An 18,890-nucleotide genomic window follows, 5' to 3' on the forward strand; every position below is an offset into this window, starting at 1 on the left:
TTAAAATTAGTTTTGGGGTTATTTGAACCTTATGTAGGAGGTTAACAAGTGTGTTTATGTCATGATATCACTTTAACTTAAACATTGCATCCAAATTTGATAATAAAGGTTGTTAAAATGTTATTCTCAAATTATTGAATTTGAATCAAATATAAAAAAAAAATCAAAATTAATGATATTCCATAAACATGAACAATATACATGATCCATGATAAATTGAAAAATACTATATACTAAATTAATATGTATATCATTGTGCACATAAATGACAAAAATATATATCAAAATACATGTATCCATAAAAAAATTACACAAATATATATCAAAGATTATGTATCCATAGAAAAATTACACAAATATATATCAAAATACATAGATCCATATACAACATGTGGCTGATCATGCCACCAGAATGTGTATAATATCAATGTTTTTGTAAACAATGTGGCATATGCCATCTCAAAATGTCTCATGATGCATCTTATGACAACTATAATATCCTAGGGTGCTGGTGGATGATTAAAATGTAGCCTCTTTGCTACACTAGGTGGATCAGATGCCTGCTACATAAACAAAAAAGAAAAACCCAAAGTTAGACTACTAAATTTATATGATTCTTTGTATCTAACATTGAATTACTCAAATTCACAATGATATTTTTATTTTTATGAATATTTATACTTTTAAAATTTCATAATAAATACCTCTCTCATCAACTTCCTTTGCCAATCAGGAGTCCACTCGTATGCCTTTGGCAATGCTTGTACCTCACTGATTGTGGATAGTGTATGTTCAAATATGTTTTTTAGATGAATCTACAATGTAAACTATAAAATTATAATTCATAGCACGCTAGATATATAACATATTTAATCATGAATTCAAACTATGACTTACTAGTGTAGGCTCCTCCTCAAGATATAGTGGCTGCATCATCAAATCTACAAAACTCTCCCATCGAACCTTATGTGCACTAGGAGTCTCTTATGAGATAAAAAATAGTAGTTGTTAATATCATGGAAATAAGTTTTGAATTTATTTATGAAGATAAGGAAAATAAAAAATAAATGATAATTATACATACAATGGGGCTCTCAGTGCAAATGGAAATGCTTGAGTGTCTATGATGTAGAATCTATATGGGCTCATCACCAGTAGCCATGCACTATATACAATAAAGAATGTAATTTAATTTTATTACCACAAAATTTTTACAAGAATGCATCAATATTTAATCAAATAGAAAGCACCTAATTACCTTTCCTTTGTCAATGGGTGCTGACTCATCCCTCATCCTTTGTCCCCTATGGACAGGTGATAACTGCAAGATAAAAGAAAGATTAGCAACCATAAATGCTACAATATCAATTAGAAAAATAACGAGAACACAACATAATGTATCATAGATGTCTCAAGGCCAAATGAAATGGCCAAGAGCATGGCATCATCAACCTTTCGGAGCTTCTCCTTAGTCATCAACTAAACATGAATGAAGATCACATACATGTATAAGTCAGTATGGCTGAAAAATGAAAATTACTCTATTATAAAAACTAACTTTAAATTACATCTTTTATAACAAAAAATTTACACATGTACCGACATAGAAGGAGTCCATGCCTCTACATTCCCCTCCTCTCTTGCATCAAGATTTGTAGCCTTTGCATGTGTGTCTAGTGTATCCTTATCTAATACAAAATGATACTCAAGAAGATCATGTATGGGACCCAGACAAATATTATTGCATGTAATCCAAGTCTGAGGCACACAAACATGTGATGAGCTAGCCAATGATGAATTGGCACCAGCATCATCAACATGGGGAGACAAGACTGACCTAGCCTAAGATGCCAATAGGCTACTCAGCCTATGAATGGCTTTAATGGTCTAAGAGCTAGCCTCTTCCATAATATCAGGATACTGCACTCAAGGAGGGGGGGACATATTAGTAGGGGAACAAAGGTGCTAGCTTTCTTCCATTGGGAAGAGGGTCTATTCTAAGGATCTTCTAGTCCTACACCCATGTTGGGGTCCATGCTCCAATAGTTCACTTTGAATTTCAACACAAATTCTGCATATAATTTTCTAAGGAAATAAAATGGTACATCTAAATTGCTATGTGGAGCGATATTAAAAACCGTCCACCAACAATCCAAAAAGTTTGCATGTATGGCATCATTTGTGCACCATTTAATCGATAGTTTGGGTTTTTCTTAATTGACTAGTATACCAATTTTTGGGTTCGCAAAAAGGTTAGCCAAATCCTCTTTGGTTATATTGAGGGCCACAACCTCATCATAATTCAAGCCATCATCAAACATCTCATGCATTTCATCATGCCAATGAAGAGAGGCATTTTGTGTGTTGGTAAGGGTTTCAATGTTATCCACTATGGTGTTTAATGTGGATAACATAGGAGCCAATTTGTGTACATTATTATATGTTCTTCACAAACCCCTTAATTCAGTGAGATTTTCATTTATCAAATCCTCGATTTGAGGAGGGTTTTGGGGGGGGGGGGGGGGGGGGGTAAAGGTTCATTTGGTGGATGGTTTTTTTGGGGCACTAGATCATTTGGTGGGGGGTTATGAGGAATAGTATTCCTTGCCTCACTATCATCATTTTGATCAGCCATTCCTATTAATTTTCAAAACATAATTTATATTAAAAAAAATCTCAATTTTAACAATTTCTATCAAAAAAACCCTAAATTCTAACAAATTCAACTACAACTAGAAAATTCATGATAACATTTATTAAATTTATATTAAAATTGATAAAAAAATGCTTACTTATATCAGATATGCAATATGGAAGACGATATCCAAAACCTTGTGCACGAGATTCACTATGATAACAACCTACGAGTTGCTTTTTAGTTTTTTTATAAAAACTAGCAAATATTGGGTATACGATACAATATCGAATATCTGATATTTGCCACATCAACCCCATGTCAACCCACGGGTTGTCTTTTTTGAAACACCCCGTAGGTCAAAAATAACATATTAGTAATTTATACTATACTATTATATTATACTATACTATAATATTATATTATACTATACTCATTAATATTTGTGAATAATTTTTGAAATATAAAAAATATTAATCTTCATAAATAATATAATATATATTTATTATTTTATAACTATATAATGTAATAACTAATTTATTATTTCATATTACTTTATATATATTTCATACTATATAATATCGGATATCCAATATCAAATCGGATATCTGATAAGGGTTGGGCCTTACTTTCTAGGTTTGGTACCTGGATAGGTGAAAAAAGTCAGAGTAGATTTTGAAATGCTTCTAGACGTTTTCAAACTCTATTTTTTCACATCGCCACATTTTGGCACACCATGATCCTGCACATACCTATATTAAAATAAATTCTAAATTTAAATATATCAAATAATGGATAGTTTATGTAATTTACCTTTATATCAAATGATCTAGAGCTATGTACATGTAAAATCCTAATCCTAAACAATTATAACCAAATCCTTAACATAACCTTAGCCCTAGTTAAGACATAGACCTAGACTAGTTCTTAATTCTATTTTTGATTTTAATAAGTGATGTTTCCCTTCCAAACAAAATGTAAAATTAAATATAAACTTGATATTTATATTTGGAATAAAAGTGATATTGCAATAGATATAATTTTAAATATAAATAAATTTAAATTTAAATTCTACATTTATCAACATACTTTTGGTACTGGTGATGGATGGTATTTGACTTCCATCACATGTAAATCATGAGGTGCCTAGCTACTTTCTTAAGAAACTATGTGTTGAGTTTGAAACCAAATTATTTTGATATTAGAGCATTTTAAGGGATGTGTCAAGGGATGCATTGCAGACGTCCACAAACTCTTGAACCACTTCCTACACTAGTTATCCTAGCACATCTCCATCATCAAGAAATTTCCACTACTCTTACTTCATTAAGTGTCCTTTAGGGCAATTTAGTAATGTAGTAGATGTAGGTGACACATATTCATCCACGTGGACACATTTGTACTAGTTGTGGAGGTATATGTAGAGGCTTCCAGGGTGATGATAATGCATCACAAGATGACCATGATGCCAAGAAAGATAGTTTTGATGATAAGGCATGCATTGCTAATGGTGGTGGTAGTGATGATATTGATGTTGAGTCATTTGTTGACCTTCTTTGTCAAGAGGGAGAGATTCAGGAGGGAGAGAGTCATGAGTAGTAGGTAAAAATTTAATTTTAAAATTTATAAAGTACATAATTATTTACTTTCTACATATATGAATAATTTTATTAGCCATATTAATTTATGTTGATTTTCAATTAATAGATGATGGAGGATATTGTTCCTCCTAGGAGGCAGTGTAGTCTTTTTTCAAGACCTTTAGACATTGGCATCTCTCATACAATATGCAGTTTGAATTACATTGTAAATAATGTACATTGGAACTCAAATTTAGTTATAACATGTTCTCATATATTCTTTTTGTCTTATTTTGTTGTGATTTTCATTTGTTACATAGTTTGATGCTTATAGAGGTCTTGATCTATCGACCACTATGGCACAACATCAAATACCTATGATATGACCTAAGTTTGAAGACATATAATTTGTACTATTTTTATGTACATATTGTTATTAACTTATCTTCAACTTTGATTCATGTACAGTAATGTATTTTGGTTTTATGAATAGGAAATGGAGCGTACTTATCCATATAGGCCGCAATATAGTCTATTTTTTACTCCTCCATCTTTTGCTCATTTTAGACATGTTGATGATCATCATGGTAGCATATCTCTAGAAACATCTGTGACACTATCTACTACTCAAGTATGATATATATTATTTAATTTCAAAAAATGTAGTGTAAATTATGTACTTTTTAATTCATGTATATATAATTTGACTCAAGGTTTATGTATCCATGATTTTAGGACTATGTCACCATGAGTGTTGTTGAGACTACATGACTAAGCTAGATGGAGGTACAAACATCATCCTTTTAGGTCACTATTGTATGATTTATGCATACATAGTTCATTATGATCTTTATCAAATTTTAGAAATTTATGTACACTGCCTCCTTTTATAGAGGGACACCTATCTCACGTGGTATTAGTTTTACTAAGTACTAAATATTTAATTTATTTCCAAGCTAGATTTTGAAACTCATTTCAATCAAGCATGTAAATATTGTCTTCTTAGGATGTGACATGTGATGCCCCAAAGGATGTCCCACATGATGAGACACATCATGTTACATAGGATGATCCATTTGAGTCCTCTTCACATGGAGTAAAGAGGGCTACATATTGGATAGATTAGGTCTTTTGGCACCTTTAGATTGTGTTATTATGACACATATTGTTTATTCTAATACACTTTGTATTAGGACAATTAACTATATATATATATTTGACTTCATAGATCAGATTATGACATGTTAGACCATGTTATAGATTTTTATGACTTATTATCATGCTTGTATATCCAGTATAGATTATTATGTTATCATGTTGTGAGTATGAACCATTTTCTCTATTGTGACATTTTATTCATGTTATGACACATTTTGTTACTATATGTTACATAAACAATAATTTTAATTAAATATAAGAACATTAATTTAAACATGTTTGAATGTAAAAGTAATGGAAAAATATAGGTGGTCATTACTTGAATTCACAAAGAACTTTTAATATCAAGTGCACACCTTTAACTTTCAAATAGAAGCAAACTCCTATATTTTACACAACTGAAATCATATAAATTTAAAATAAGTGAAGTCATATATATGTAATACAATGTGAAGGACATAAATAGAAGTGCACTCCTATTTTAAAATGTTTATGACATGTTTTGATTTTAAAATAAAAAATTGGTTCCACACATTTTTTCAAATGAAGTCTTGCAAAATAATTTTTTTAAAAAAAGTCATGTGTTAATAAAAGCATTAATTAATAAGAGCTATATGTATTATGTAAATATGTGTAATGTATACATACTTACTATGTCTAATTGCACAGGATGTTGATGTTTGATCCACCTTAAACATTCAAGTTTGCATAAATTGTAATTGAGACCTGAATAAGAGGTATATATAATTTCTTTAATTTTCTATTGACAATGCATACATACTTTTACATTATATAACTGCATATATTAAAAAGAGCACAATAAAAGAAAAGCATACATTTGTTTGATTTAAATATAGTAATCCCATTGTACCATCTGTATCCTCTCTCCTTTGCAATGCATCTATGATTGTCTCATGCTCATCCATTGAAAAAGTCCATAATACCTTATTGGTGGGTCTCCCTTTGTATCTTTCAAATTTGATATGAATTTCCACAACCAAATAAGAATAGTGTAAAATCTTCTTTTCCGATTGGAATTCTTCAAATGCTGGTAAACCATTTCTTCGTACATTAGGTTTGTACATAGCCAGGTGATAGCTACAACAACAAAATCAATTTGATACTCAAAACCATCATCATCTACTTGATGACATATGAATTTTTTCTTAGGTTTTGTACATCTACATAGCCAATACTTAGTTTGTTCATCATTATCATTAGGTGCAATAAGAACATAAACATGTAATATAAGATAAGATAAAGTATATAAAAACTTTAATCATATGTGGACATAAATAAATAAATATTAATGACATGTAATTTAATTATATTAATGACACGTACATAAATAAATTGAAGCATAATCAGAAAAAAAAGTTAAAAAAGTAGTGGATATTAGGTTGTATGAGGTTTGAAATATGACCATAGTCTTCTGATGCAAAAGTAACATTCTGGCCTTCATTTGTTATATCATCTTGAAAATGTGTGTTAGTAGGTGCTAATGATTTATGTTTCCAATCTTCAACCCATTCTATATTCTTACATTCTTCCCATTCACCTACAAGACAAAACTGACAAAAGCAAGCAACCTCCATAGTCCATATAGTCCAAGTGCTAGAATTTGAACTCTTAAATAAATGCCATTTAGCTAACCTACTAATTGTGTCACATTAATATCTTGCAAATATATTCTTCTCTTCAACTAGGTAGAAGAAATCTATGATTGTAGAATTCTAACTTGATCCTGTGTATAAATATTTGTTACACCATTTCAAAATCTCATGTGCATTTTTGAATTTGACTTTTTCCTCAAATTTTAATTGGTCTCTAGAAAGGGCTCTCTTCATGCATGCAGCAACACCATCATGTTCTCCTTTATCATTTCCAACATGAAAAAACTCCGCACATATTGGATATTACTTTTCCTATGTGTCCTACTCAACCAATAGAAGATTCTAGCATTCTTGAATTGTCCTATATAATTATCTAACCATATCCAATGTTGTGTCATTTGAATTTTTCTGTCTCTTAAATTATCATAAAAAATCTTGAAATAATATTGGAAAAAATTAGATGAATGAATTTTATTATCACTCATATAGAAATGGTAATCTTTCAATATTTTTTGATCCTCCACTAAACTATTAATTGCATGCCTATAAACTATATCAACATAAATTGTTACTTGGAATGAATTGTAATTTTATGGTTGTTCCTCATCTTGTGGTGTAAGTTTTTATTTCTTTGAAAAGTCAACAACTAAAAGTATAGTACCAATTAGGAACATGTTCTTACATATTCAAAATTGTCCATCAAGCCATCTAGCATATTGAGAGTGTGTAACATATTTTGGTATGGTATCACTCTGAAAATCATCCATAAATGCATGACAACTAAATTTATCTATAACTATAGCACACCTTCTTCCAATGTTCCCATCCTTCAATGGATATTTAATAGTTTTAAATCTTTTTACACCAACTAATTACTGTCCAAAAGCAGTCAAAGAATTTCCATGCAAAAATTCATCTAAGAAAGAAAGATTGCTACACATATTACATGTACGAAAAATACATGCATTAAAAAGAAAATATTGGTCATTAGGTGGCTTACAAAACAAACCTGATATGAAATACTTTCTAGTTTGAGGTGGTATTTTTACACCACATTCTTGCAACATTTCTTTACTATGCATGGTACCCTATGTAGATTAAAATACATCACAATGGTAATGAAATTGAACATGAGTTTTACAACAATATGTGATTATTTCTTTGTTGATCCTTACATACTATGGTTTACAATTTTCAAAATGTCTTTGACTAATGGTAATAGTTAACACCTTATCATCTAAATTTTTTTTGAACAATTCAGTTTGAGTCATGTCAAAAAGGTGTTTAGGATGTGGATCACATATTTTTGAGACAACTCTCAATTTAAGAACATCTCTTCAATTAGGTACTAGTCTTGTATTATCATGCCAAAAAATTTCAACCAAACTTTTGACTTTGCTAGTAAGTTTCATATCAGATCTCGGTAGTCTACCTCTAGAAGTCCACAACCTAATTGTTGGGTTGTATTCAAAGTTAACCCTTCTCTTTAAAATTCTTTCTAAAGTCTTAAAATTCACATTAAAATATACACTTATGTTACTAATCAATCTTCTATTAGTAGTCAATTTGTTAACTAAAGTTATTGTTATTGCTCATCATGTTGCATTCTTATCTTTAGAGTGACTTCTCTTTTTGATAACATCAAAGGCATTAACAATAGTGGATACAACTTGTTTTAAAGACTCATTTTTATTCTTTTTTTTCACATACATTCCTAATCATTTCATTACTTTTTACATTTTATACATTTTTATTAGTTGCAAAATCAACTAACATTGAAACCCAAATTTCTTAATATAAAGGAAATGTCTATATAATCTATTAACATGTGTCCTAATTTGTCTCCGTAAAACTAATCCATATAGATTACCTAGCACATCATTAGAAAAATTAAAATTATGTTCACACACTTTAATATAATTCAAACATTTTGTTTCGGTACTTGATGTTTCCATGTCTACATTCATACCAATGTTATTTTCAATTGACATTTCATTTTCAATGTTATTTGGAATTTGAATCTCATTTTCATTTTTTCTTGGTATTTCTTTTAGGGCTTGCATTTCCATTAGAGTTTTTTGTGCATGATCATTTGGAAATCTATTGTCACGAAGAAAAACTAACTCATTTAAATCATAACCTGCTTCTACAAAACCACCAATTTCATCATGAGAAAAAGCTCAGGGGTTTGGAGACATAATTGTATTGATTGTTTGATTAGAATGTGCACTTAAATCTCCTTGTACTAGGTTCTCTTCTTTAGCCTCTTCATCTACATGGTATCCTCAATGTCTTTCTTGCTTGAAAGATTGTTCAACTCTCTAATTCTTTGTATTCTTTCTCATTGACATTGTGATTTATTCTCTTTGTTTATTACAATCTCCTCATTTATTAGAACTTTTATTTTCTTCTTTCTTCATTGTTTTGATCCCATGTTTGCACCAATTTTTGAATTCAAATCAATAGCTTACAAATTGTAGAAGATGACAAGAAAATAGAATAATTGTGATAGAAATTTCCTGTTGCAACTCAAAACTATAATTCAATCATTATGTAATGATTGATAAGTGCTTTGCGGGGTAGATTTTCTCACCCAATGAGTACTTTTGAATCAGGTACATGATTTTTAAATAATTAGGTAATAAATTTTTTAAATATTGGGTGCACAATTCTGATAAAAGCTAAATTAGAATTGGGCACCCAATTTTTGAATTACAAATTAGGTGCCCAATTCTAATGTGATGGGTGCAAATTTGCCATGGGTGGGAATTTGCATAGGGTTTTTCCCTAGGGAAAGACATGGCATAGGCTTGGTGAGACCAAGCCTATTCCTTTATGAACCAAATTTTGAGTAAGGCATTTAATCAACAATTTCAAGGATTGTCATAATTTTTAAATGGTCATCCCCATTGAATTTTTTAACAAAACAAAAACCCATTATAGGTCTTACCATTCTATTTTCAAAAATGTAAATTTTATAGTGTTATGAATTCATCTTCTAATTTTTCATTATTTATTAATCAAAGGTGTCTCTTAAACATAAAATAGTGAGATTCACTAAAAATTTTATAATATTTTTAGTTTTTCATATTTCTTAAATTAATTTACATGCCATCAATCTTCACATAGTTCTTTTGAAGTTTAAAAAAATTCCAAAATAGTTGAATTTTGATTAAATTATAGTGTTCGTACATGAGAGGTTTTACAAATTAGCTTAATCATCAATTAAAAATTAATAAAAAAGGAAATATCAACATTTACCTAAGTGATAGGGGATGAATGGCAGTGTGATAGGAAGATCGTCAGGGAGGTCGACAATGGCAGTATGGCAAGAAGATTGGAAATGGTAGAAAAACCATGGTGGAGCATTAGGAAGGGTGCCCTTGTTGGTTAGGGAAACCCACAAGTAAGCAAGTAGGTAATGTGGATGAAAGATGTTAGATCAAGTAGGGAGGTTGACAATGGTAGATAGGTCATATTGTAGAAAAAATTCAGTCGATTAAGCATTCAAGTAGGGTGGATTAGGGTTCAAAGAAATCTTGGGATGAATTTTTTTGCAATAGAGCTATTGTATAGCCAGCAAAACCCTTTTTCCTAAACCCTAGGTTTCATATCAATAGTAATACCAAACCCAAGAAGAAGATACCTTTTGACATCTATGAAAAAGAGATGCCATTTAATGGCCCTCTGCGAGATTCGATTGTTGAACATAGGGTTATGGATGGTGATTTCTCCACTCAACCAAGCAAAGGTTTTTCTTTAAAAATATTCATTAAGAAGGAAATATCAACATTTACCTAAGTGATAGGGGATGAATGGTAGCATAGCAGGAAGATTATCAGGGAGGTTGACAATGACAATGTGGCAGGAAGATTGGAAATGGTAGACAAACCATGGTGGAGTGTTAGGAAGGGTGGCCTTGGAGGTCAGGGAAAGCCATAGGTAAGAAAGTAGGTAATGGGAATGAAAGATGTCAGATCAAGTAGGGAGGCTGGCAGTTGTAGATAGGTCATTTTGCAAAAAAAAATTAGTTGGTTAAGCATTCAGGTAGGGTGGATCGAGGTTCAAAGAAATTTTGGCATGAATTTTTTTGCAAAAGAGCTATTGTACAACCAACAAAACCCTTTTTCCTAAACCCTAGGTTTCATATCAATAGTAACACCAAACAAAAGCAAAAGATTCCTTTTGACATCTATGAAAAAGAGATGCCATTTAATGGCCCTCTGTGGGATTTTGTTGTTGAACACAAGGTTATGGATGGTGAGTTCCCCACTCAAATAGGAAAAGGTTTTTCTTCTATATAAAATACACCACCCATATTATCAATAGAGTGAGTTGCTATGGTAAATTCAAAGACACACTCCTCTAATGATGCAATTAAGGGGACATGGGAGAAGGGTGAGAGATCGCTACAAGGGATGCAAAGAAAAATGACCTCCGAAGAGGTTAGGAGTGATCCCATTAAAAGAAACTCCTACAATTAATACAAATGTTAGAAAATCAAAAAAGATTTGGAGGAAGAAGCAAGTAGATAGTATTGCTCATGTTGATACTATTCATGCAAACACCAGGTTTAAAGATTTGGTAGTAATGAAGATCACCATTCCAAAAAGTTTGATATCCCCACATGTTCAATTTTTGAGACAAATAGCACTCAGACAAAAAGTTTGATATCCCCATGATCTAAGCAAACTAGACATACACAAATGGATTCTTAGCAACTGGCTAGGCACTAAGGAGGTATTATTCCATGACCAAGATTTGAATTATTTTACTGTTCTCTTTTCTTTTGTCCAGTTTAGGGATTGGGTACACAAATTCAAAGGGCGATTCTGTAAAGGCTTTGGCATCTCTACCTACCCATTTTCCCTAGATTTTTCCCCTAACTCCAGTGATATTACCTTTTTTCCCAACTGGATAGAATTACCAGATCTTCCACTTGAATATAGAGATACATAAATTCTTGAATTGATTGCAAATAAGGTGGGCATTTTTATTAAACATGATCTCATCCCTTTTGAACAAATATTTCACCCAGCTAGGGTGTGTCTACTTTTGAGTTTTTTGAAACCATTACCACAACAAATTATTTTCCATTCTAAATGGCGGGATTGGAAGAAATATATTCATATTCAAGAATCAGAGGTTTTTGATAAAAACTCTTTGGTTTTAGGTCATTTTAATGTTGATTACCAAGGTGCTGATCTAGATCAGATTATGGTTTGTGAGGACCATTCATCTTCGCCTCAAAAATGCAAGTTCAAAAAGTTAGTTGTGGATAGCATAGATCTTCTTCAAACTTTTAATTCAAGCTTGGACTTTCCAAATGCACCTTCACAAGACAAAATCCTCCCTTTATATCTAGAACTTGAGATTGACAATTAGACCTTGCCTTCATTTTTGGAAATTGAGAGTTGCAACCAATCTCCTTAAACTTGTGTGAATCCTCTGGATATGGAATTTTTGATTAGCTCTAGATTAGAATCTTAGATTTCTATTACTACACATAACTATCACCAGAAAATGGACAAAAGGGGCTTTGTGAAATGCCATTTTTTGAAACAATTTCCAATATATTTGCTAGCAGTAAGTTTCAAAAATCAATTTCTTTTGATGGCTCACACTCAAAAATACCATAACATTTCTTATCATCAAAATATTTGTAGGTTGTTGAACTATCATGTTTTTTTGCTACTTGTAGGAAACAAACAAACTTGGTTTACAATAGATTTATTCACACATCATGTTATGTTTAATCAGTCCTCTATGGAGATGTTTGTTCTAACTTGTAAACAGACTATACAAGGCCTTAGGTTGGGTAGTAATGTGGAAGTTGAGCTACATTAATTAGCAAATGAGATTTCCACATTTGTAGTTTAAAAAAAAATTCAATTAATTGAAGATGAAGTTATGTAAGAAATATCCCAGATCTCTAGAGTAGCTCTTGAGAAAGATCATAGTCAATTTAATGACTTCTAGCCTTCACAAGTGAATAATGGAATCATGGGGTGTGGGACCACTTTTGATTTCTCACAAACCCTGTCGATCATGAAGACATCTGGAGATCCCATTATGATATCCTCTATAGGAGTTGATGAAATGCAACTCCACAGCTCACCAAGATCACCTACATGCAAATAACCTACTAAAGGGAAACCAAGAAGGAAGAGGTGGAGCTTCGAAAATCCCTAAATAGACATGAGAGAGAACATATTGCAAAACAAGAAAAATGTATTTACAATGAAAATGAGATGTTTATGCATTAACCTAAGTAAGCTTAAGTAAATATACTAAATAATAATAAATTAATTATTTACTCTAACACCCCACCTTAAGTGCAACTTAGGGGAATTCCTTAAGCTCACAAAACTAAGATGAAAATATAGAATGGGTCCCAACAATGAGGCCATGTTAGGTACCCATGTACAATTGAAAGAAATGCAACCTTTGAAAATGGGGAAAAAGAGAAAACCACATGGCAAAAACCCTCCCCCAAAAAGAGGTAACCTAGTGAAGAATTGAAGAAGCCTCCAACTAGGGGAATGTCCCCTAAAATAGGAACAAAAAGTGATCATGAAAAGCATCACTGAAGCATGAAGAAACTATAAATTCTACCATCAGAAGAAACTGTTGATCTAAAGAACCTCCATGGAAGAAGAAGACATGAACCAAGCATGTCTATATGGTAGATGATCCATCTCATTGAAATGCTTAGGTAGCTAGCCACAATAATTGCTTCATATATAGGATCAACCATTAAATATATAGTTCGCACTATCTAACCATTGAACCAAGGATACATTAGAACAACAACATAACCCCCCTTAATGCAGATGGGGTAAGATGACAGGCAACCGAGAAGGTGGGTCAAAATCCCCTACAGATAGAACTAAAAACAACGAGAAAGGAAGAGGTACACACACCTATAAAGACATGGTCACACCAACACTACATAGGAAAATAAAGGGAAGAAGGCCTAGAATAGCAAACAACTATCCCCCCATGGTGCTTTATAAAATAGTGCAAGTACAACTATCTTAGAACAACGTTCATGAATCAAAAATGCAAGTGGCACTTTATCTCAGTGCGTATACATAAAAGTGCTTACAAATGATGTCTATAATAACTAGAGAAGGAAAAAATCTGATACAAAAGATAGTACAACCTTAAACAAAGAGAACCATGCTAGGAAAATGATCCTTAGACCTGAAAGACCCAAGATATCCATAATACAGAAAAAATGCAAAAGACATGATAGAAAGAGAATGGGATAGAATCTAAGGAAACAGACTTGATTTTTGAGAAGATGACAAAACCAACTTTCCAAAAATATAATGTTTTCAAAAAACTAATATGGGACACAAAAGATATACATGCCAGAATTAAAAATAGAAGTTCAAAATTTAACTAAAAAAAGAGCAAAAAAATTGCATCAAAAGCTAAAAATACCTATACTAATGTCTCTGTCTCATAACCATATTTCTAGTGCTTCTTTTAGATTGGAAAAATACCTTTGTATGCTCAAGTTATGGCCAAAAAATTGCAAGTAGGTCAAAAAGGAATCTAGAGAGGTGCAGGAGGCTCATGATGTAGTGTTGACATCAGCATTTCACCACAAAAAAATTGATGGCCTAGGGGCCATCATGGAAAAAAGTGTGCCATGTGGAAAATAGGTTGATGTGGTAGGGGCCATGTGGTAAAGTGCCACATGGCAACCCTTCCACATGTCACACGGTGTGCAATGTTTACTAGGCAAAAAGCCACATGGGCACTAAGTATAACAAGCAGAGGTGACTGTGTAGGAAAATACATTGTCACTGCTAAATGTGCCATGAACTATCCATGAAAGTAGGTTGACATAGGAGGTAGCACTGACATCTGACAAGTAGAGCAGAGGTGGCATTAATAGGTGCTTCCCGCCAGTGGTAGAATGGTGGTTCCATGGCGGGGAATGAAGAGGCACCATCCAAAGGGTTGTGGCAGAGGCTGGGCTGAGACTAAGCTCTACAAAGAAGGCACCACCAGTGTTGGAGGGGTACATGTGGAGCATGATTAGCCTCATGGTGGCCGCTAGGTAGTGCCATGGTGGTATAGCCCGAAAATTGATTTTTTTAATTTGTTTTACAAAAATCCATCTGTACAGTTCGTACGACCCCTTGAACTAAATTTTTTTGGGCCTCTCAAAGCCTTGTCACCAAAATGGACAAATTTTATATAGAGCCTGACTAAAAATGGCCTTTTGGATCCAATGGCAGTGTCCATTTGGGCCCAAAGTGCTCCAAAAAAATGCTCTTCCCCTAGATTGAAAAAAAATGCACAAACAAACTAGGGTTTGTGTCTCTAAATTGTGGCTTCAAAAAAGCTTCAATGAAGTAGTAGTAGGGAGGCTCTGATACCATGTAGGAGTTGATGAAATCCAACTCCACAGCTCACCAAGATCACCAGCATGCAAATAACCTTTCGAAGGGAAACTAAGAAGGAAGAGATGGAGCTTGGAAAAACCCTAAAAGGACATGAGAGAGAACATATTGCAAAATAAGAAAAATGTATTTACAATGAAAATGAGATGTGTTGTGAAAATACAAAGAGAGATCCTGAATATAAAGGCTTCATGGAAGCTTTTAGAACAAGCTAAAAAGTGGTAGAAGATAAGGTTGACAACTAAGAACTCTTCCACAAAAAGGTGGAACATGTTAGAAGGGAACAAACTCCCATGTTGTCAACAACTCATCATTACAAAAATTAACTAAAAATGCATTAGCCTAAGTAAGCTTAAGTAAATAGAATAAATAATAAATAATAAATTATTTACTCTAACATCCTCCACACCAAAGACTCAGGGTAGAAAGAGTAAAATCACAAAAGTTAAAAAATAAATTGTAGTTGGAATTTAGTCCACTTTGGAAGACAAATTTCAATCAGTAAAATGTGTCACCAGAAGGGCCAAGGGCCTTCTAGTGGAGGGATGAAGATCATTACATGGAATGTCAAGGGCAGTAATGATAGGGTATGGTAGACATGTCACCACCAAGTTGCCCTTTTACATGAGTGAACGTGGAATTAAGATAGGAGAGCATATTTAATATCGTGGAAACAACTTGCAAGACCGAAGCATATTCCAAATCAACCTTGCTAAGTGCACGAAAATGAAATGTTAAGTAAGCCATTAAATAAAAAAAGAAGTGAGATTAAAAAACTACTTGATGAGTCAAGAGATGACATTATTCTACTCTAGGAGACAAAGTTATCAGATGAAAAGTATGAGTCAATTGCAAAATGGACACAGTGGAAATCTATACATTGCCCTAGCATTGGGGCATCGAGAGGCTTAACTACTTTATGGAATCCACAAGCTCTTACTAGAAACTTAATAGAGCAAGAATAAGGGTGGTGATGTTTCAAGTTTCAACATTTTGAAACTTTGATGGTTATCTTTAACATTTATGGTCCTTCTAATATTTCAGATAAAGCTAAACTGTGGAATGTCATTTTAGGAAAAATTAGATCCTTACCATAGCAAAATTGTATCATAGCTGGTGATTTCAATGCAATTTGAAATAATAAGGAGAAATAGGGAGGGATTTTTCCAGCTCCAAAAACTATGGAGGATTTTGACAACTTCATCATTATTAATGATTTTTTTTGAAATTGAAATGTCTAATGGATGTTTCACTTGGCACAATAGAAGAGATTTCTTTTTGAAAATCATAGAAAAAATTCACAAATTTTTGATTTCACAAGCATGGAAAGTATCACCTATCATATTTTTGGCAAAAATTCTCCCCTTTTCATGTTTGGATCACTTTCTTGTTTCATTATCCTTAGATAATAAAGCTGACTAGCAGTCATCATGTTTTAAATCTTCATTCAAATTTGAAAGTATGTGGTCAAGACATCCAATGTTAGGTCAATGCTCCTTATGTAAAATGTAACAGTATGTTTTAGTTCTATAAAAAAATTCAATACCTTAAAGGAAAAATTAAAGTTTGGAATATGCAGGTCTTTAAAAATATTTTTGAAGAAAAAAAGAAGGTGCAACAAGAACTCCAAGAAATTAATGAGGAAATTATTAAGTCACATTTTAACTCAACTTCATATTGTCGTCAGAAACAGAAGCAACTACTTTGGCCAAAGCTGTGTCATAGGGAGGAAGAATATTAGTGGTAAAAATCTGGAGAATTATGGCCTAGTGATGGTGACCATAACACAAAATTCTTTCATGCTTCAGCAAGTCAAAAAAAGGAAAATAAATCCATCAATTCAATCAAGGAATAGCTTACAAGCAACATTTTACTAGATGAGGTTAGTATTAAATGAGAAAGGGTCAGATTCTTTAAAGAACTTCTTCATTGAGCAAATAAAGTGGATATAAATAGTTAGCAACTTAATGCTTTCTTAGAGATGATTCCAAGAATTATTTCAGACCAGGATAATTATGCTCTCATGAAACCCTTTTTTTTGGAGGAAATTCAAAAAAGAATTCAATCCCTGCCCCCAGAAAAAAGAACCTGGTCTTGATGGTTTTACTACCCTTTTCTTTTAGAAATGTTGGGATGTTCTAGGTTGGGATTTACTTATGGCCCTTGAATCCTCTTGTTTCAAGGGTTATATGTATGGAAATTTTAATACTACTAATATTGCCATCATCCCCAAGATTGGCGATCCCCAAACTTTTGCTAATTTTAGACCAATTTCATTATGTAATACTATTTACAAAATTTTCACAAAGGCAATTTATTCTAGATTGCAGCTCTTGTTTCCTAGCATCATTTCTCTAGAACAGGGTGGTTTTGTGCCAGGAAAGGAGACTTTAGAAGGGGCAATTGTCGCTCATGAAACTCTACATCATATTAAAGAAAACCAAATCCCTACCTTTTTCATCAAGCTTGACATGATGAAGGTGTATGATAGAGTTAATTGGTTTTTTCTTATTAAAGTTTTGGGAAAATTTGGGTTCAACAAAGCCTAGTACAAATGCATCAAAGCTTGTATCTCGGGGGCTACTTTTTTGGTTCTCATTAATGGATCCCATGAGGGGTTCTTCAAATTTTCTCAAGGTATTAGACAAGTCGATCTTCTCTCTCAACCCCTATTTATTCTAATGGTAGAAGCTTTTAGTAGAGCCATTCTTCAATCTCAATAGTTGGAGCTTTGAAAAGGTATCCAGTTTGGAGGAAATGATCTAGTAGTCAGACACTCTCTCTTTGTAGACAACACTCTACTATTTGGCTCTGCAAACATTAATGCAACCAAGCATATTAAATGTTTACTTGACCAATATAAACTTTTTTCAGGTTAGAAAATCAGCATGGTCAAATCTAGAATCTTCTTTTTCAATAAAACTCCCTCTATTGTACAAAGGATTAAAATGATTCTTCAGTTTGAGGAGGATAAGTTACCATCTACATACTTGGGTGTTCCTTTTTTCATGGGCAGTAATAAAGCTTCTTATTGGAAAAATATTATTGATAGAATCAAAGCCAAAACTATGGCTTGGAATGTAAGATGACTCTCTCTATCTGCCAAATTTTTTTAGCTAAATCTATTTATGATCTATTCCAAATTATTACTTTTCTATTCTATCAGCACCCAAGCATATTATCAAGCAGATTGAAAGTATCATTAGGGATCCTTTTTGTTCAGAAAATAAAATAGATATTAGCAAATTCCCTCTCATTTCTTTAAAGGAAATGTCTTTAGATAAATATCAAGGTGGGATTAATCTTCCCAATCTAGCTTTAAGAAATCTTACTTTTGGAGGAAAATTAGTTTGGTCTTTGCATGAGAAAGATGAGGCTAAATGGTGTAGGATATTCCAAATAAAATATTAAGATTCTCTTGACTCTAGAATTTTTACTATGGAGCATTTGCCTAAAGGATCAACTGTTTGGAACTTCTTGGTGG

This window comes from Cupressus sempervirens, chromosome 2 (genome assembly GCF_028749045.1).
Source record: "Cupressus sempervirens isolate cs-2001-9-10 chromosome 2, ASM2874904v1, whole genome shotgun sequence".
NCBI lineage: Eukaryota > Viridiplantae > Streptophyta > Pinopsida > Cupressales > Cupressaceae > Cupressus > Cupressus sempervirens.